Here is a 22,019-nt window from a genome sequence, read left to right as displayed (position 1 = left end):
CACTAAGAATGCCTTTTTGTCCCTCGCACTTGTGGATATGGTTAATGTGGGAAACGGTCGCTTTTAATTTGAGTGATCATCTTTGGAGCTGCTAAATTCAAAGGATCTGGCGGACGGGCATTATCTTATTCCTAGGAACAAATATAGTCTTTAAAAATGCATCGTCACATCAGTTGCTGTTTGGTTAGAGAAGTATACATTGAGCCTCTCACCGTCCGTGATAGTTACAGGCAAAGTGTTTGGAGGAGAGCAGAGGTGATAATATATGGGCATGCCATAGTGAAGGTTCATGGCATGGGAAATGCGTAAAAACTGCTGAAGCAGTTCTTGTGAAAGTGGCAATTGGGCCTAATTTGCTTTGGGCAGTGGCTTAGTCCTTCTTTTGTCAGGTTTTATGTATATGTTTGATGGTACAGCCAGACCTTGGTTCCCAAACGGCTCCATTTTGGAATGTTTCGGCTCCCGGACGCCGAAAACCCGGAAGTAAATGCTCCGGTTTTCGAACGTTTTTCAGAAGCCGAACATCCAACGCGGCTTCCGCTTGAGTGCAGGAAGCTCCTGCAACCAATTGGAAACCATGCCTCGGTTGTCGAATGTTTCGGAAGCCGATCGGGCTTCCGGAACGGGTTACGTTTGTCAATCAAGGTTAGACTGTACTAAAATAGTGCGGCTACTCTTGGCTGCTCTATCATACCAGACTGCTGTTGAATCTCCTCCTTGATAACATGTGAGATCACCTTCCTTGTCCCCCATACCTGATAAGGATCTTGGTGGTTGTTGAAAGCAGCCCCCCTGCATTCAGATGGCAGTACTTTCCAGGGGATCAGGTTTCACACGCTTTCGCTTTATGGTCTGGGAATGAATCCTGACTTGAAATGCTCCAGATGTGTACAGAAAAGTGCTTTCTTTTATTGACTCGGTGCACTTTGGGAATGTGCACCGAAGGCTAGAAGTCGCCCTGAATACACCCAATTTGTGTACACAACGATTTCAGCAGCAACAAACATGTACGGAAAGGAGCAGCAGCGAGCCCTTGAAAGCAGCTACACACCAAACTTCCATGAGGACCCCTAAGAAAAGGAAGAGAGCAAATTGTTTTTCAGAAAGGGGCTTTGTGTAAAATCCTTAGTCTGCCAGTGTCAGTAATTCTTATTTTATTTTTTTGCCATTTTTGGTTTGAGATATTTGTGTTCTTTTCAATGCCGTCTTTCTGGGTGATATTGCAGAGTTTCTCTTTGTCTTGTGCATTTTGATGTGCCAACTTGACACTTGTTAGAGAGTTTCCATGGGAGGGTGAGCAGTTTTCCTTGTCCATTTGTGAAATTGCTTGGGTTCTTGCTTGGCAGTTATCACGAGAGAACTGAAGGCACGCTTTGACTGTGGCTTAAATAGAAGATAGGGCTTTGACGTTCAAAGGATCACATCTGGCTAGCAAGAAATAGTGCTATCTATTGGAATTTCAATAAACGTCTCTTTTAAAACGCTTAGTAGTAGCATAGAATTTCCGTAAGAGTTGTGCGAACATGCTGAGCTGGGTGAAGGGAAACAAAGCGGGTGGTTTCTCCCCCCCCCCAAAGCCTATTTTGGATGTTCAGAATTCTGAATTCATAGGTCGCGGAAGAAAAAGTGCAAATAACAGCATAGTCTCACAAAGAACAATTTGGATTTAATAACTAATCTAACATTTTGTCTCTTTAATTCTAACAGGAGCATTTTAAGTATGTTTTTCAGGTTTGAGTGATTTAGAAACCTTCAGGGAAAACTAATAGCAAAACTCCTATTTCAAATACGCAGAATATGCATGAGTCCTATTAGTTTGTCCAGATGTTGTTCCCTGCAACTTTTCTCTCTCCAAAAACACCTACAAACCTTTTGACCTGAAATAATAATAATAAAGGAGGGGGAGGACTAGAGAAATATTAATGTCATGCTAGAAAGTAATAAATAATAAAAATGCACAGAAATGAATGGGATATTATCTGTGATTTGCAGAGATGGAACTGAGAAATTTGAATTCGATTTCACAAGTTGTGCAGCAAGAAATTCTAGGTGTTTTTTCAATGGCCCTAAATCTCCCTCTAAACTCAGTGAAGACTAAAAAAAGAGTATGACAATAGCAGTGAACTCTACTTTCATATATTAATTAATCTGTGCCCCAGATTAATTCTTTACAAACTTGCACAGATTTGGTCTCCTTAATATCAGTAGAACCATATGCAAGTGCATATTTTTATGAATCAAGGTTTTAAAATACACTACTTTTATTATTTTGCAAGAAATGTTATATGAATGAATGTGTTCCCAGTAAGCAGCAATTGCCTGGGCAAATGCGTTAAATGGGCTGCTTTCTAGCGCCCCATAATGCAGGAAAACTCTGCAGCTGTTTAACCAAGATGAGAGTTTTGGTTTTTCTTCCCTTTGTTTGCTGGCTTGAAAGAGACATTTGTGAATGCCAAGTTCATTTTGCATATGTATGCTTTCTGGTTTTTGTCAGTGGTGACGTGATATGGAGAGTACTTTCTTAATGTTTATTAGCTGAAAAATTCCTACATAATGTGGAGCAAATACTTAAGGAACAGTGTACAATAAGGTTCATATGGAGAAATTGGTAGCTAAACGTATAGAAAGACCTACATGAGTTTATTTTTACTTTTTTATATAAATTAAAGCCATTAATGATTAGAGACTGTTCAGTTTGCACTTGTTTCTCTCAAGCAGATCTATCACTTTTTGGGGAAAGCTTTTTAAAAAATATTATCCAAATGAAGATATAAAATCCCTTTCTATATTACAGTGCCCTCAGTACTGAACAGCCTTTCAGGGCACAGCTCTGAATAAAAGCCTCACTTTTAATCTGCTGTTAATGTACTAATCCCGTGCTTTCAGATTTAATTACCGCATTCAGTTCACGCAAGAGTTTGATTATTTCATTTATTAGAAATTAAGCGTTGCTCTTGGTGGCTTTACCTGCAAAGGTGAAAAGAACCTCCTGCTTAAATGCAAATTAAGTGCTGCTCCGCATGTGCAGAGTGCCTTTGCCTCCTCTCGCCATAGGCGACCACAAGCAGCAACCATATTTCTTGGGACTCGGGTAGTGTCTCCCCAAACAGGGTGGACAGAACAGCTGGAGGGGGGCACAAAGCCCCAAAGTAAGACCAGATCTGCATGACAGTAATGAACTCTTCCTCAATCAGCAAATATCTGTTTTAGAAGAAATGCAGTGGGGAGGGTTTGAACTTTAAGGATCTAGAGTTTTAAGATGTGTGATGGCAACAGCAACCGCTTGCTTCCTTGCCTATTGCATCTGGTTGGGGTTCTTGGAGGTCTGAGCCCTTGGCCATTGCCCCACCTGGGCACTCCCTAGCTTTGGGCCTTACTGGGACGGTTGCTAAGTAATTGCCATGCTTGTGGAGCATTAGATTAACAGGATCCTGAACTAGGATGGTTGGCTTGGCCACAATACTTATGCAACAGTTTAATTCCAAAATTAAATGCAGGAGTAGGCAGCACGGAGCGTGCGCTGTGTTTGATTAGCGTAATGTTTTCGGCACTTGTCCATAGACGTGGAAAAACTAAGTCGCTGTTGCTGTCTGGTGGTTGTAAAGTAAGAAGTGAGGGACATGGGTGGTGCTGTGGTCTAAACCACGGAGCCCCTTGGGTTTGCCAATCGGAAGGTCGGCGGTTCGAATCCCCATGACAGAGTGAGCTCCTGTTGCTCTGTCCCAATGCCTGCCAACCTAGCAGTTCAAAAGCACACTACTGCAAGTAGATAAATAGTTGCCGCTGTGGCAGAAAGGTTAACGGCATTTCCGTCACGGTGCTCCATTGCTCCAGAAGCGGTTTAGTCTAAGGTTACCATATTTTTTTCAATGAATCCAGGGACACTTTTCAACTTCAATGGATTTTGTATGGGGACTGAATTGTAAATCCGGGGACTGTCCCCGGGAAACGGGGGTGTCTGGTAACCTTAGTTTAGTCATGCTGGCCACATGACCTGGAAAGCTGTCTGTGGACAAATGCCGGCTCCCTCAGCCTGAAAGTGCGATGAGCGCCGCAACCCCATAGTCGCCTTTGAGTGGACTTAACTATCCAGGAGTCCTTTTCCTTTACCTGTAAGGTGAGAGTAGGGTAGCTCTGGCAGGCTAGGGGCCATTTGTCACACAGTGTCTACTGCTTCTCTAATAACGTGGCAGACAGCTATGCCTTCCATGGGCGTCAAGCAAGTCGCTTGAGAGATTGGATGTTGCATTAGCTAGGCATTTGGCCTCAATTAGCAGCACTCTCCTGAAATATTCTAGTAAGCACTTCAAAACGGCACAATTTTAAAAAAACAGTAATAATTGAGCCCGTTTCCTTTTAAAACCTGCATCCTCGTTTCTGATCATTTAGCACTATTTCCAGCACATTTTGCAATTTATCTCTGCCCCCGGGAGAGCTAGAAATCTGTCTGTACCAAAATGTCTTGCGGGCTGCACTTGTTCCTCAGGGTAGGGGCTGTAACACAGTGTAGGACACGAACTCTTGCATGCAGAAGATGTCCAGCTTCTATGCCTGACATTTCCCTGTAAAACTAATCTTGGGTCCCAGAGACCTTGGAGTGTTGCTGAGGGAGGTAGTATTGGAACTAGACAGACCAGTTGGTCTGATTGAGTACATCTACTTCACCTCTAAAGATCACTTTACAGCGGGATGATAAAAAAACAAACTGGCCGATATTTCCTGGGAGGCCACAATTATTTTGCACGCACAGCAAACAGTTCAGTTGATTCCTTTCTTTCTTTCTTTCTTTCTTTTTAAAAACCAAACACCTCCCCAAAACACCAGAGGGATAGATACTAATCGCAGGGTTCGTTTAGTTTAGATCATGTGCCAATAGCTAGCTTGATTTTTTTTTGTAGTGATTTTCTGTTTGGTGCACCCTTGCTAAGTAATTCCCTAATGAGCCGAGTGCTTTGCCTGCCAAATATGAAAAATGACAGATTTTGGAAGCTGCTTTGGCAAAGAATTGAAGCTTGAAATGTCCACATACCACTTACCTTTATTATTTTAACTGTCTTTGTGACCCATTGGCAACACAATTTTGATAACCCTCGCGGTGCCGTGAGCATATCTTACCTGGCGTCTGGTGTGCAGGGTAGGGGATACAGTATTTCCATGATCTGGAAAGCCTTATGCCAAAGTAATCCTATGTAAACAGTGATTTTGTTTATGTAGCTCAGCTTATCTAAAACCTTGGGATGTTTCCTGGGCTATTTTGATAAACGAGATAGTGCTATTGTCGAAGATACATCTATTGCACTGCAGAGAAGTACTGTAGCAGAAACTTTGGAAACGATGCAAAAAAAAAAAATGTACTTAGTGAGTGCAAGCAGTCTTTTATGCAGGTTGTGAAAGTTAGCACCTAGAAGACTGCACATGCAGTTTGTTATCAATTCAGATAATCCATGGGGTTCATAGCATTGGAATTTCTAATATTGTATCTGTTTAAAATGCACAATTTCCAGACTTTGCAAAGAAGAGCAGACCATTTTTACAGCCATTCTATGAAAATACAGCACTGTCCGGAACTGTCCTTACAAGGGCCAAACTCTATTTTGCACAGGAGATCTGTGATCGATCTCCCACCCCCACCCCACCTCTCTCTCTCTCTCTCTCTCTCTCTCTCTCTCTCTCTCTCTCTCTCTCTCTCTCTCTCTCTCTCTCTCTCTGAAATGTGTCCGTAAGGGACTGCTAATGTGTACTGAGCCTCAGTTGAAGAAGAAAAGGTGTGTGCTTAAACCTTTCCCCTGTTTTCTGTTCCCCCAATCAAAATTCTGCTCTTTCCTCTCCAAAGCTGCTATTTGCCCTTTGAGGAAAACAAAAGCATGTTGATACCTTCAAAAAGGAGAGAGGCTGCTGGTCTGTCAGGTCAACATGTAATAGTTGAAGCAAACTTAGTAGCTGCAAGTGAAAACTACCGTTTATGTGTTGTTTCATGCGCAAGAGGTACCGGTATACTTTTTCTTATGCCAGCCTAGCAACATAGTAGATGCAAAGTGCCTCTTCCCGTTCCTATTATTGCCTTTCTCACAGTTTCCAGCTTTCTCTACAAGCTACTGCCATCTGTCTGGTCTGGAAAAAGCAGTAGTGGACTGTTCCAAGTCCCTTCTCTGAAACTGGGGAAGGTAACTGACTTTTTTTGTAGTTAGTAAAAAAGTGCTGCTGATCTTGTAGGGCAATCACAACTGCCTCCCAGAGGCTGGGCGAGAGTCAGGATATGCCTACACTCTGTTGTAAAGGCCGGAGATGCGACTGCTCTTAATCTGTACTGCTGTTTCTTACTCTGAGAGAGTAAGGTGGGTTGGGAATAGGAATGTGCCTTGGTGATGGGTTGGGAATATAGTTTGCCACGACTAATTTCTGACTATGGGGCAGCAATTAGGACACTTGCTGTTGACGCTGATGAGCAGGCAAGTGGCCAATTGGACCTCTGTTTTCTCCAGTTCTTAAACAGCAAAGATGTAATAGACCGAGGGGTACAGTAAGATTTCCTACGCCCATATAGATCTGGATTGGGTGCCATATAGATGGTAGGTTATTTAAGAGAGAGCCCTTGAAAGTTCCAGGTTCCACTGTACATGTGGGGGAAAGGATATCTGGATAGGGCCATTGGTCAGAGCTGGCATGGCCAAACTTGGCCCTCCAGCTGTTTTGGCACTACAATTCCCATCATCCCTGACCACTGGTCCTGTTAGCTGGGGTTGATGGGAGTTGTAGTCCCAAAACAGCTGGAGGGCCAAGTTTGGCCATGCCTGGGTTAGAGCATAACTCCAGGGTTGCAGGTTCGATCCTAGTTTGGTACATATTCCTGCATTGCAGGGGTTTGGACTAGAAGATAGATCCTCAGTGTCCCTTCCCACTCTACAATTCTATGACGTAACTTACCTGCTAAAATAATTCATGCAAAGTACGAAAGACAATTTGTGATGGCAAAAATGTGGTGTTGCCGGCTCCGAGGCTGTAAGCTATAGGAATGTACTTTCCTTTCAAACTGAGATGCTACTTTTACCAGCCCCATGAAGTACTGCGTAATATATTCTTCCATGTCCATTTGAATGATACAATTTCCCAAGTACAGTACTGTACAACTTCCTTGAATTTTAAAAACCGAAAGGCAAGTGGAAAATAGTGGTGCTCACGACCCCACAGGACTTGCTAACAAAGAAATAAACATACTGGTTCTAAGACCAAAAATAGCTTCCACAGATAACGTTCCTTGATTAACTCTTCCCTGAGTTACAGTAAGGCAAGACAGTGCTGTGATAGCGTTGCAAAAGCATATTGAATAGTAAAAGAATATTGAAATATAGGTTCCACCTCCACCACTCTCACCCACGTGCACACATCTCAGTTTTGGAGTATTTCTGGAACTGAAGGAGTATTTTCGGTCTGTGTGGACAGAATTTTTTGACAAGGGAAAATCTGAAATCTGGTTGTTCTGGAGACATCTTGTCTCTTCTCCACATACATATTTCATTTAGGAAAAGTGTGTCACGTACTTCTAGAGTGTTAACATGTAATGATGACCCCTTGTGTATTTTTTTTTAAAAAAATACACAGGGTTTACATCTGTTTCCTAAATGGAAGAGCTTTTGCATAGAAAATTAATCACGTTTGAATTGGCCCCGAAAAATGCTTTATAAGGCAGGGGAAAGTGGCAGTGTGTTTTAATTATAGTAGTGCTTAGCTGTAGAAGATTAGTTTGCAAGGATGCTAAAATGATGTGGTCATAAAAGTAATTATATCAGTCTTATAGTGTACCACAAGGGGTCATTTAATCAGAAGTTTCTGATCCATCATATATATATATATATATATATATATATATATATATATATATATATGTATATGTATATGTATATGTATATATGTATATATATATATATATATTGTGTGTGTGTGTGTGTGTGTGTGTGTGTGTGAGAGAGAGAGAGAGAGAGAGAGAGAGAGAGAGAGAGGGAACATTCTTTTACTCTGAATGTAAATCACCCACTGTAATTTACAGTATTCTACTTACATGTTAAATCTTTAGAAAAGCCACATTTTGGCCATTCTTCCTTTCCATCAGTAATGCTGGACAGAATAGTTAAACAATAAAAAAATAGGGGTTAAATAGTCGCTTTTACCAAGTGGTGTTCTTTATAGAGAAGAAATAATGGGATTTCCCTCTGTCAGTGAAATTATTATTGGTCAACTTTCCCATTTTCTTTTAATCTCCTGGATCAATCCTGACTTTATCACAGGTGATGCAAACTAGCTGTGGGTCAGATTAAATAATCTAATGGGATGGATTGTATCTGTTAGCCCCACACTTGTGTTTTTTCTTGCCAGCTGCCAGGGCACATGATAGTGTCTGACCGTTGATTTTAACCGGCTCTGTTTCTTACTGTTTACCTTTTCACCAACCCAAGAACTATATTGCAGGTTTTTTCTCAGTTGGAAATGTGTACAAATACTCTGTTACAGTTCCAGTCTGTTTAAGACCAGGGACCCAGGTGGCGCTGTGGTTAAACCACTGAGCCTAGGGCTTGCTGATCAGAAGGTTGGCGGTTCGAATCCCTGTGATGGGGTGAGCTCCTGTTGCTTGGTCCCAGCTCCTGCCAACCTAGCAGTTCGAAAGCACGTCAAAATGCAAGTAGATAAATAGGAACCGCTATAGCGGGAAGGTAAACGGCGTTTCCATGTGCTGCTCTGGTTTGCCAGAAGTGGCTTTGTCAAGCTGGCCACATGACCTGGAAGCTATACGCCAGCTCCCTCGGCCAATAATGCGAGATGAGCGCGCAACCCCAGAGTCGGTCACGACTGGACCTAATGGTCAGGGGTCCCTTTACCTTTACCTGTTTAAGATCATGTAGACATTGATCCACACAAGCTTTATTTTTCTGTTGCTTCAGGCTGGAGAGACTCCCATGAAGTTCTGAGCACGCTTGCCTACGGTATCTGTAGATATTTTTGTGTCTCCACTGGGCTTGCGGTTTGTGGTTGATGACTACATTGTGAGAAGGTTTCAGCCCCCCCCTCCCCCCAAATTTAACTAGTGTTAGATTGCCAGCGGAATGGCTCTATTCAAAATTGGATTTTTACAGGTTCCTGATCTCTTCTTACCAATAAATTTGCATCCTTTCAAATACACATTTCAGAGATGGAGCATTTCATATTCTTGTTGCTTTACATTAGTCACAGTTGTGGTTTTTTTTTAATTGTTGCTCCTTAAACCCATATCTGCATCGGAAAAAACAACTGCAAAGGAATGTAGTGGATTCAAGACCTTTGGGGGCAGACTGGAAGGGCTCGTTGTTAAGAGAACTTAGAGTGGATGGAACAAGTTGAATTTTGGGATGTTTACGGAAGAATTAAAAACTTTTTAATGTTCCCAGCCTCCATAATCTCATAGCTTTTAAACTGAAACAGATCTTGGTGATGAGGCACAGGGAACCGAGCTTTTCTTCACAGTTTCTAGCCCATTTCCTCCCTTCCCTCAGCTGTGTATTTTATCTGATAAAATGGTGCTCAGTCAAATGCAGGTAAAAGGGACGCGGGTGGCACTGTGGTCTAAACCACAGGAGCCTCTTGGGCTTCCCGATCAGAAGGTTGGCGGTTCGAATCCTTCTCTGGAGAAAACCACAAATATCTCTATAAGAGATACATTATGGTTTTCCATTTAATATCTGAATAAATATATCACACACACACATGCATGAAGTAGTCTTCTACAAATAAGTATCGCAAATACTATATTGTGTCTTTCAGTTAGCATATATACTCTCAACTATAATGGGCTAATATAAATATTGCCTAATTAGACAGTTTAATGCCAGATCTTGTGTGCTTGTTTGTAGGCATAAGCATGCAGCTTAAAATGGCATCTAAAACACATAATGACTGTGTTCTCAAAATAAGAAAGTGTAACCTGTCTTAAGGATTTGAATCCTTGTGAAAAAGCTTACAGACATCACCTTGAAACCACCTACTTTTTAAGTATATCAATGTGGAACACAACTGTCAGTTTCATTCTTGGAAAGCTTCCTAGTTTAGCTTATCTAAAGCATGTTGAAAATACAACTTTTTTTTTTTTAAAAAAAGTGTCTTGGTCTTTGTAAACTTTTGCAAACTTCTAACTCTTTTTAACCTAAAGATGTATTTTTAATTGTTGCTGATTTATACATGTAGAAACAACAGCAGCAGCAAAAACCATGAGGTTGTAATTATGACTTAAAAGAGTCCGGGTTTGGTGCTGTTGTGCCATTAATGAAACAGACAGAAACAGTTGTCTGTCATGCTGCTGTGACATATAACAGCAGGCAGTGACAACTTCTGCCAGTGCCTAAATACTGGCCAACAACATTTTTAACTGTCCTTTACAGGCAAATCTAGGAATTTTCCTTTGTCTCCAGTCCTTTTTGCAGGGAATCAGTATGGCACATATGGGGTTATAGATTCTCTCCCTCCTATGCTAAGAGCATCATGTCTGAGCAGGAATTTGAACTCCAGTATTTCCTGTCCAAAATCCAGCGCTTTCTTTGCATTGATATCATATTATATTGGGTCCCTGTGATGAGAAGACATAAGCCTTTAGCAGAAAAGAGGAACCTCTTGAACCTACAGGTTGTTAGCTAGGGATAGTGGGATTTGTAGTCCCAAAAATCTGGAGGGCCAAGTCTGCCAATGCCTGGTTTCGGTTGACTCTAAACAACAAAACATTGTGTTAATGTTAAGGGTGGCGCTGTGGTCTAAACCACTGAGCCCCTTGGGCTTGCCCAAACATACCTGCCAAGTTCCTGCCGGAAAAATAAGGGGTCAGCAGACCGGAAGTAGCGCTGTCGCCATTTTGGAACTGGGCGGACCATGCTCAGAAGCGACTTTCGATGCTGCTCTGCCCAGTTCCAAAATGGCCACCGCACCGGAAGTCGTGCTGCGGCCATTTTGGAACTGGGCAGAGCAGCATCGAAAGTCACTTCTGAGCATGCTCCGCTCAGTCCCAAAATGGCCGCCGTGCCAGAAATCGCTTCTGTGCATGTCCAGAGAATCCAGACATGCGCAGAAGGAGCCTCTCCCGGCCGGTAAGTAAACCGGGAAAAAACAAAAAAAATCCATTTTTCCAGCTGGGAATGGCTGGAAAAACGGGGGTTTCCAGGGGAATACGGAAGACTTGGCAGCTATGTGCCAAAAGGAAAGTTGGCTGTTCGAATCCCCATGACGGGGTGAGCTCCCATTGCTCTGTCCCAGCTCCTGCCAACCTAGCAGTTCGAAAGCAACGCCAGTACAAGTAGATAAATAGGTACCGCTGAAACGGGAAGGTAAGCACATTTCTGTGTGCTCGTCCTCCATGCGCCAGAAGCGGTTTAGTCCTGCTGGGCACATGACCCAGAAAGCTGTCTGCAGACAAACGCCGGCTCCCTCAGCCTGAAAGCGAGATAAGCTCCGCAATCCCAGAGTCGCCTTGGACTGGACTTAACCGTCCAGGAGTCCTTTACCCCTTTTTTTTTTTACCTACATAAATTTGACCTGGGCTTCTTGTATATACAACTGACAGGCAGATAGCCGAGTGTCTTTTTTACTTACTACTTTTCCTTTTTTTATTCCTTTACTATTTTATTACCCCTTTAATATTTTTATATCTGTGTTATCTTTTCTTTTCCTTTATTGCTTTGTTCTTGCTTCTGCCTTGCTCTGTTGCTTTGTGGATGTTTTTTTTTAATCCTCCACTCAGGGTTAATGAAGGGTTTGCATGCAGATGAAGCTGTTGGATGGTTGGCAAAGGAAAGCTCTCCCAGGTGAAAGCTGAGGGTTCACCTCTTTCTGTGTGGGACAAGTTAAGATCCACCTATGAGAGAGGACTTTGTTTAGATTAGTGTGTTTTTTTATTGTATTGTACTATGAAAGATCTTAATAAAATCTAATTCGGAGGAAATTATATAAGTTGGTGTGAGCTATAGAAGAGTTTTGAACTCCTTGATGCATGAAGCTGGGATAGCTCACTTGGCAGAGCATGAGACTTTTAATCTCAGGGTTGTGGGTTCGAGCCCCACATTGGGCAAAAAGATTCCTGTATTGCAGGGGGTTGGATTAGATGACCCTTCCAACTCTACTGGTGAAACTCGGAAAATTAGAATGTCGTCGAAAAGTGCATTTATTTCAGTAATGCAACTTACCATTTTTTCCTATTTCTTTTAATTTTTACAAATGCTTTTTTTTGGAAATTTCACAGTAATAAAAAAAATAGTTACAATAAAACAAAAATAAACATAGCTATTACATTTCATTAATTACATTCCATTTATAATTGACCCGCCTAACGACAAATAATTACAATTACAACAAATAAAGGCTTGACATATCTTGCTTTGCATGCCATGCATCTCTCTCATATATTGGTTTCACCTTTTAAGTTGCGTTACTGAAATAAATGCACTTTTCCACGATATTCTAATTTTCTGAGTTTCACCTGTACAGTTCTATGATTCTATGAAGCATTTGCCCATTGGTCAGAGAAAGAAGGACCTGTCTTTTACTGAGCCAAACCTCCAGAAATGGTGGGGAAGGTGTTTGGGAGGGCAGCTTCATTTTCCCTCAGAGTGACTTGGAAGTGGCTTGCTCCCCATTTGAGGACAAACTGGTTCATATCTGTATCAGTCCAAGGAGGATTGGAGGATGGTCTGGGTTTGGGGGGGGGTTCCACCCACCGCTACCCCTACTGTGTGCCACTTCTCCCCCCCCCAATACCTACGTACACTCCTTGATGTGACTTAATCGCATGTGTTGAAATCATAGAATTGTAGAATTGGAAGGGACACTCAGGATCAACTCAACCAACCCCCTGCAATGCAGGAATACAGTGGAACCTCGGTTTACGACTACCTCCGTTTACGAACGCTTCAGCAAGCGAATGCCGCGGACCCGGAAGTGTTTACATCCAGGTTCCACGGCGTCGGATGCGCAGAAGCGATATGTGCAGCTCGCGCATGCGCAGAAGCGATCTGCACAGCGCATGCGTGCGCAGAAGCACTCTATCGGCACTTCGCGCATGCGCAAAAACGTGCCTTCGGCGAGTGAACGCCTCGGCGAGGGAACGCCTCCACAGAATGGATTGCAGTCGCAAACCGAGGTACCACTGTATTCAGCTGTCCCATACGAGGATCGAACCAGCCACCTTGGTGTTAGCAGCACCAAGCTCTGACCCATGCATAGGCAAACTCAGCCCTCCAGATGTTTTGGGACTACAACTCCCATCATCCCTGACCACTGGACCTGTTAGCTAGGGATAATGGGAGTTGTAGTCCCAAAACATCTGGAGGGCCGAGTTTACCTATGCCTGATCTAACCAACTGAGCTATCCAGACAGTTTAGCTTTGGTTTGCTTAGTTTCTTGTCTTGCCGGTGGCTTTGCATGGTTTTTGGAGAGGTGAAATACGTACATTTATAAAATAAAACATCCAGTCTGAGTTAATGGGGTCTGTATCACTCAGCAACCTCTTCCCTTTCCACAGCATCTCTGCAGCCACTGCCCATTGCCTGTGAAAACCCCGAGCCTTGGCTATTTGAGAGACATATTACTATCTGCTCTTCTAGTTTGATTATACAAAAGAGTAAAGATTTACAGGATGAAACCACCAGAAATGTTAAGGGGAACAAGTATGCAATAGTCTTGTGATCAGAAGGAACATTCCTCACTATTAAAATTCTGAAGGCACACTAAATAAGAGGTTCAAAGTAGGATTCTAATACGCAAGTTGGGGTTTTGGCCTTTGATGCTTTTTCTTTCTTTTTGTGCCGATTGAAGAAGGCTGCTCACTCTGCTCAAAAGACAAGGTAAACTCAGTTTGATGCTTTCTGAGACCATGGTTATCATGTCAGGGAGTTTAAAATATTTGTGATCCCGGATGCTTTTAGAGTGCCTTTTATGGACACACAAGCATTTTTACGATTCTTGCCTTCGCAGGAGCTTAATGAAACTCAGTCCTGTTCACTGTGTATAGTAAATGGTGATGTGCTCGGATTCACTTCATTTCCTTTCTGATGAGATTTATTCCCCTTATTTCAAATTGCAAGAGTTGCTGAGTGCGCTATGCTGGCTCATGGTTTTGATTTTGATTTCGGCGGCGTGTTGTTGTTGTTTTTTCTGGTGGTTTGTTTTGTAATCGCCTTAGTCATGTCAATAAAAAGCTCTTCGGCTTCTGAGGTTTCTGTCAAGTTAAGCCTAGGCTTTGACAGTGAATCACCGAAAGGGTATGATGTCCCAAAATCTCTTGCGGGATTGGGATTATTGAAACGCGCAGTGGAGATTTCTGCAGGTGAGATGGGCCTGTGTTGTGCTAAATGAACAACTCTCTTTTTTTAAATCTTTGCCCACACAGGTCCACAAGGAGGACCACCTGCCTCCAACCTGCTTGTGTAACTCTGTACCCTGTTCTCACCTTCCCAGACGGGCAGGGAAGCAAATTGTGAAATTACAGCTATAAAGCCAAGCGAGAAGCAGTGTTAGAAATCCCCCAGGCGCCAGGTGCATTTTGCGACTGGTGCAGGTCCAATTTGCGACCAGGTGGAGACATAGCTGCCAAGTTATCCCTTTTTTACAGGGATTTTCCCTTATGCTGAATAGGCTTCCTCGCGAGAAAAGCAAAAACTTGACAGCTATGGGTGGAGATCTCTGGATGCCAGATTGGCGACTGACATCTCCACCTGGCTGGCCCTCCAGCTTTCTTAAGCCAGTAAGCAGAATAGCTTATTTATTACGTTCATACACCACCTTTTTCTCCGAGGAGTACATGGTTCACCCCCTCCTCTGTAAATCCCTGAGGTAGGGGTAAGAGGCTGTGACTGGCCCAAGGTCATCCAGTGATCTTCATGACTGAGTGGGGATTTGAACCCTGATCTCGCAGGTCCTAGTCTGACACACTAACCCAGGCATAGGCATACTCGGCCCTCCAGATGTTTTTGGGACTACAACTCCCACCATCCCTGACCACTGGTCCTGTTAGCTAGGGATGATGGGAGTTGTAGTCCCAAAACATCTGGAGGGCCGAGTATGCCTATGCCTGGTCTAACCCAGGCATCCCCAAACTGCGGCCCTCCAGATGTTTTGGCCTACAACTCCCATGATCCCTAGCTAACAGGACCAGTGGTCAGGGATGATGGGGATTGTAGTCCAAAACATCTGGAGGGCCGAAGTTTGGGGATGCCTGGCCTAACCACTATACCACACTGGCTTCTTAGAGTACTTCTGATATGGGGCACTATAGAAATATAGTAGATATGGGGAAAGCAAAGTGTCCCTTAGGGAAGGATTTGAAGTCTTTCTCTTGAAGCTTGAATTTGTTTTATTCTGGATTGTTTTATTTGATGTTTTAATGTGTTGTAAAATGCTTTGAGGGTTTTTTTAAAAAAAATATATAAAGTGGTATAGAAATGTGATGATGATGATGATTATGATATTTCACCAGAAATGAAAAAGTGGCACCTAGACATTCCGCTGTGGTGGCCATGACCTAAAGGTGCCATTTGGCAATTAGCTTATACAGTCGTACCTTGGAAGTTGAACGGAATCCGTTCGACTTCCAAAACATTCGGAAACCAAAGTGCGGCTTCTGATTTGCTGCAGGAAGCTCCTGCAGCCACCCGGAAGCTGCCGAAGCCCCGTCGGACGTTCGGGTTTCAAAGAACGTTCGCAAACCGGAACACTCACTTCCGGGTTTGCGGCGTTCGGGAGCCAAAATGTCAGAGTACCAAGACGTTCGGGATCCAAGGTACGACTGTATGTATAAGGTTCTAATACCGATGAGCAGCCAAATCCCTCTCAATAGTACTGGGTAGTTGGGGGTCTGGTGTCTCTCAGAAACAGCTCAATGGCCCTGCCTTTTCCTGGAGCTATTCACTGCCGGGATCCAGAGTAAGTATGAGACTTGTCTGCACCTTCCCAATAGAGCAGGTGGGCTGCTAAGCACCCCATCTCTGGACCTCAGCTTTGAATCAGGCCCATCAGTTTTTCCATTTCAGAGGTCTTGGAGCGGTGATGACGGAGGGTCCAGAATTAGGAAATGAGGCATGAGAAGAGGTGGTAGAGTCCCCTCTGTTCAAGCTCCTTTGTGTGGAGTGTCTTCTGGTATCCATGCCACAGGATCCTGCTTCCTGTTAGGGCCGTCTTAACCATATCTGGCGCCCTGGTGCCAAGATCCCTCCGGCGGCCCCCCCCCCCCGTGAGTGAGGCGGGCAGGAGGGGCGCGCGAGGAGCTGAGAGGCACGGAGGAGGCAGCCCCAGGCTCGCGCTCCCTGCACGCCTCTAGAGAGCGGCTGGAAGCCACTCCAAAACTGAGAGGCGCGGAGGAGGCGGCCCCAGGCTCCTGCTCCCCGTGCAAAGACCCGGAGGCACGCAGGGAACATGAGCCTGGGGCCGCCACGCTGCGCCTCTCAGCTGTTCAGGCGGCCCCAGGCCAGCGCTCCCCGCACGCCTCTGGAGAGCGGCCTGAAGCCGCTCAACAGCTGAGACAGAGGCGTGGCAGAGGCGGCCCCAGGCTCACGCTCCCCACGTGCCTCCAGAGAGCTGCCTGAAGCCGCTCAACAGCAGAGGCGAGCGGAGGCACACACCAGCGTTCGGCGCCCCTTCCGCGCCCCTGATGGCCAGGCGCCCTGGTGCCTTGCGCCACCCAGCCTGGGCCTAGGGACGGCCCTGCTTCCTGTTCTCTTTGGAGCAGATCTGATGTCCAACCACTCAGGTGTTGATCTGTTGAGAATAGAGCATTGCCTTCTCAGCATAGGACTTTCTTCTCCACTTGGTAGAATTCCATTCCTGTTTACTTTCAGAGTCTGCACCAGGGGATTGTGGCATGTGCAATTGCTCTCGATAGGCAGGCACACTTTCCCCTTTACTTCAGTGTTGGGGCCAGCTCTGCACGTATGTGGTTTCCTGTGTTACGAAATCAATTGTGGTACCCGCTTGTGTGGAAGTTTGTGTGTGTGTGTGTGTTTGTGTGTGTGTGTGTGCGCGCGCGCAAGTGCAACAGAGCACGCACAGATCTTTGGAGTCAACTCTTCCAGGGCTCTCTCTCTCTTTCTTTTGTCTGATCTGCTTGCCTCATGCTTGGGATAAAGGCGAGTGTAGGCAGCTGAGTCATTTAGCAAGTTGAAAAACTTTCCCTGGCTGGGAGGTTCACTACGACAGAAGTTAAAGCTTCCTTTTATCATGTTTGTTTCTGTTTTTGCAGGGCAGGGACACGGTTGCCAAGGGTCCAGAATTTGGCTAGCCTTTGGGAGCTCCTGGAGAGTTGCCAGAATTAGTCTTGACTATGCATGGTTTCGTTGTTACTTTTTGCCCATTCCCCCCCCCCCCCGGTACACTTTAAAAAAATATAATTGTGCAATACAGCTGAGCCCAAAGGGGTCGGATTATTGTGTACGTACAAGTCTGCCCAGTTTGAACTGGTCACTGGTCAGCACCTTCTAATTGGGTTCCTGCTGGCTCCAAGCTGCTGCTTCTTGGTCCAGCTGTTCCACCTATGCTTTGGCTGCTGGTGAGGCAGACTTTGAACCTCCTTTCCAGGGCACTCAGTTGCAGCAAATTTGCAGTAGTGGTGACAGTGTATAGAAGAGGGCAACCCTATTCTCTCCCCTGAGTTGGCCCTTCCAGCCTGCCCACCCTTGGAATGGCATGATGGGCCAAACAGCCTCAGGAATGCAGAGCAGCAGTGCCGATAAATTCATTCCCTGTGCCCTGGTGGTAAAAGGGTAAAGGGACCCCTGATCATTAGGTCCAGTCGTGACCGACTCTGGGGTTGCGCGCTCATCTCGCATTATTGGCCGAGGGAGCCGGCGTACAGCTTCCAGGTCATGTGACCAGCATGACAAAGCCGCTTCTGGCGAACCAGAGCAGCACACGGAAACGCCGTTTACCTTCCCGCTGTAGCGGTTCCTATTTATCTACTTGCACTTTGACGTGCTTTTGAACTGCTAGGTTGGCAGGAGCTGGGACCAAGCAACGGGAGCTCACCCCGTCACAGGGATTCGAACCGCCGACCTTCGGATCAGCAAGCCCTAGGCTCAGTGGTTTAACCACAGCGCCACCTGGGTCCCTGTGCCCCGGTGGATTTGATTTAAATCACAATTTGAATCACTCAGTAAGATTTGATGTAAACCATTTTTTTTAATAAAGAAAGACTCATTCTTGCTGGTATCATCTTAATATTTACAACCAGAGGGAGGTTTCATTTTTGGAATAGTAAATTTTCAGAGTAGTTTTTACAGTTATATATCAAACATTACTGATTTGGTTATACTATTAGAAATACATAGACTGATAATTATGAAATTATTGTGAGGTTTAATAAGTTCAGTGTTTCTATTTGGATAACGTTTCTGCTCTATTTTATTGGAAGGAGAAAAATAATCATTTCCTTAATAACAATTTAAACAATTATTATTATTGTTATTATTATTATTAAACAGTTTTTTTTTAAAAAAAACACCTTAGACTGAGTTTTAGTACACATTAAAAACTTAAAAAGAAATCCTTATTTCCTGATGAATAGCCTTGGACTCTAATGTAACTTAAACAGAAAACTAACTTTAGAAATATTTTTCCTCCCAAAGCATTTTATTTTAAAACATCCAATTAAAATTAAAATTAATGATTTAAATTAAAATAAAATAAATCATTGATTTTTATCCACCCTGCCTGTGCCTAAGAGAGTGCCACAGAAGTCTCTTCTGTGAGTCAAGTCTTTTGATCTGTGTATATTATCTTGTGCCCTTTCCTCTCCATGCTTTCTGTCTCTAAGGCCTGAATCTTGTATTATCACCAGCTGGGTTTGGGGATGGTTGTGATTAACGGTGCTTTTCTGCAGCTTCCTTAGACCAGGTCCCGTCCCCCCAAGTCTCTGTATTTCCCCGTTAGTTAATTTTAGTGTTTTCTAAAGTGCCTTCTAAAGGCTTAATTCCTGCACAATATACTGACATGTCTGTAACTGAGTTCACTAGTTATTTCTTCTGCATGTGCCTCTGGGTTTGGTGTTTGGGACAGCCCACCTTTTTCTAGGGGTAGCATTCAGCCCACATTCATTCGTTTGTATACATGAACAACAAGACAGAAAGAGCAATACTGGCCTTTTTGATAATCATCAGATATATTCAGCTTTCACTACACTGCAGCATAAAAAAATGACCAGTTATACAAAATTCCCAAAAAAATGGACATGTTCAAGCTTTTGTTCATATCGCTAATAAAGTATGCAGTTTTATTCATCTATGCCAGGCACCCCCAAACTGCGGCCCTCCAGATGTTTTGGCCTACAACTCCCATGATCCCTAGCTAACAGGACCAGTGGTCGGGGAAGATGGGAATTGTAGTCCAAAACATCTGGAGGGCCGAAGTTTGGGGATGCCTGATCTATGCAATACCCCCACATACGTACAGTATGTCATTTTAAACAAAATTGCCCTTGAAACTTGTACTTTTCCAAGTTGTCATCACCTGCTGGTCACTGATGAGGCTAGTGGTTTTCTGTTTCTGTTCTCTTAATAGTAAAAGAAACATTAGAGTTTGAAAATAGCTGAGCTTGCTGTCTGGAGATGAGACTATGAAATTTATTTGCTAAAAAATGTTCGTGGTTGCTAAAGGTGTTTGTATTATTTCAAGCAGTAGCATGTTTGTCCACACACAGCCCATTTAATCAGTGGCCCAACATTAACAGGAATTCCTAAAGCACAATCTTAGATTCCTGTGATAAGCACAAGAGAATGATAATTCTTCAAATTATCTATTCTACCCCACAGTCTTCCAGTAAAATCAGTAGATTTCTTAAGGTGAAACAGATAGCTTCAGTTTATTAAAAGTTAAAACTTTTTCAGAGTTCCCATAATTTACACTTGAGCAGTAGTCTGTCTTAATACACTCTTCCAAGGCAATCTTTTGCGTATTTTCTCAGAGATTAGTCCCATTTTGCTCAGTGGACTTTTATTTCATTGTTAATCTGATCCGAAATACACGCTAGGAAGTAAAACCCATTAAATACAGTGGGACTTAACTTCTGAGTACTGGTAAATAGGCAAGGGATCATGCTGTTTATCCTCTTTATTTTTTTGTAAATTTGTGTGGAAAGTTGATTTACACAATGGTTATATTTTCACACATTAAGAAATTGACTCTATCAAAGCACTAGAAGTTTTTCCTCTTAATTTTGTGATATACTGCAGCAATGGTTCCCAATTAGCAACAGCCAAGCCATGGACCCCCTGGTTTTGAAAATTTTGGTATCTCTGTGATAGCTTTTGTTAAGTGAAAGGTGCCACAGACCCTGGGTAGGTTATGAACCACCAATTGGGAACCTGTGCTCTCTACAACATTGGACACAATGAGGATAAAGATCAAACGGCTAATAACCACCCCCTTCCTCTGTTTTTCCACCTAGTGAAACTTAACCACCTGTTCATGACCTCATCACCTCTCACTTTTTTTCACAGACCTTACCGTAAGATGAATCCAGAACACCCTTGTGTTGAGTTGATTTTTTGTGGCATTGTAATATGTTAACTACAGTAACTCTGCAACATGTGCCCATTTAACTTGTGCACGTTCAACTTTATGCACATGGCAAAAACGGAAAATAAAAAGGGGACAGCATCTGGGAGGGGGGCAAGATTTTGGTAGTCCCACCCGCCCTTGAACCCAATGTGTTTTGACTGTACAGTGGTACCTTGGTTCTCAAATTTAATACGTTCCGGGAGTCCATTCGACTCCCAAAACTCAGTCGGAAGCCGCGTCGCACGTTCGGCTTCCGGAAAACGTTCGCAAACTGGAACACTCACTTCCAGGTTTGCAGCGTTCAGGAGCCAAGCCGTTCGACTACCAAGGTACCACTGTACTCGATTTTGGCTTTAGGCATGATCCCCAGAACATAACCCTTACTTTCATTTTCTTCAGCTAGCTGTATATTCAGCAGCGTGATTATCCTAAACCACAATCCTTCATCCTTTTGGTTGTAATGACAAAATGGCTGTGAATCTCCAAACACAGCAGGGTTTAGGCAGTGTTGAAAGAATCATTGATTTGGGGTTATGTGTTTATTTCACGTTTTCCTCCTTGTCTTGCAAATCAGGAAGTGTTTTAGTTGGCTTCACTGAGTGAGCACACAAATCTTTTAGCAGACGTGTTGGGGCATAGATTTGGGATACACCGTATTTAACAATATCCGTTCATGGTATTGGCTGTTAAATATCAGAAGATCAACCTCCTTGATCTCTGCAACAGATGACTCAACTGTGTGGTCACCTAGTCAGAAATGGTGCTTCCATGTTGAAGGCTGAAGTTGTTTTATCTTTCACAATAGTTATTGAGGATATTTCTTGCACATGGCTTCTTGACTCCAGGCAAGTTTATATTCTGAAGCAGCATTTGGAAATAACTGTAAATTAGCTATCCTTCAGCTTTCCTAATGAAGAAACTTGTGTACCGTATATAAGACGACCCCCAACTTTTCCAGTTAAAAGTTGTCTATCAGCTCCGTCTGGTAAGCAGGTTGAGACCCTACCTGCCCGCGGACTGTCTCGCCAGACTGGTGCATGCTCTGGTTATCTCCCGCTTGAACTACTGCAATGCACTCTACGTGGGGCTACCTTTGAAGGTGACCCGGAAACTACAACTAATCCAGAATGCGGCAGCTAGACTGGTGACTGGGAGCGGCCACCGAGACCATATAACACCGGTCTTGAAAGATCTACATTGGCTCCCAGTACGTTTCCGAGCACAGTTCAAAGTGTTGGTGCTGTCCTTTAAAGCCCTAAATGGCCTCGGTCCAGTATACCTGAAGGAGCGTCTCCACCCCCATCGTTCTGCCCGGACACTGAGGTCCAGTACCGAGGGCCTTCTGGCGGTTCCCTCGTTGCGAGAAGCCAAGTTGCAGGTAACGAGGCAGAGGGCCTTCTCAGTAGTGGCGCCCGCCCTGTGGAACGCCCTCCCATCAGATGTCAAGGAAATAAACAACTACTTGATTTTT

General features: G+C 43.8%; 1 protein-coding gene and 1 non-coding gene across 2 annotated transcripts in view; both read left to right on the top strand.

Moving 5' to 3' along the window:
- UBE2E1 (ubiquitin conjugating enzyme E2 E1) overlaps positions 1-22,019 on the top strand; it is a 57,820-nt gene that overhangs the window by 5,958 nt on the left and 29,843 nt on the right. The gene's annotated exons all lie outside the window — the stretch shown is intronic.
- On the top strand, positions 12,004-12,076 carry TRNAK-UUU (transfer RNA lysine (anticodon UUU)). Its single transcript has one exon. It is a non-coding gene; the product is annotated as a tRNA-Lys (tRNA).

This window comes from Zootoca vivipara, chromosome 12, assembly GCF_963506605.1.
Source record: "Zootoca vivipara chromosome 12, rZooViv1.1, whole genome shotgun sequence".
Taxonomy (NCBI): Eukaryota; Metazoa; Chordata; class Lepidosauria; order Squamata; family Lacertidae; genus Zootoca; species Zootoca vivipara.
The sequence above is the reverse complement of the archived record's forward strand: the minus strand, read 5'-3'. Positions and strand labels throughout refer to the sequence as shown.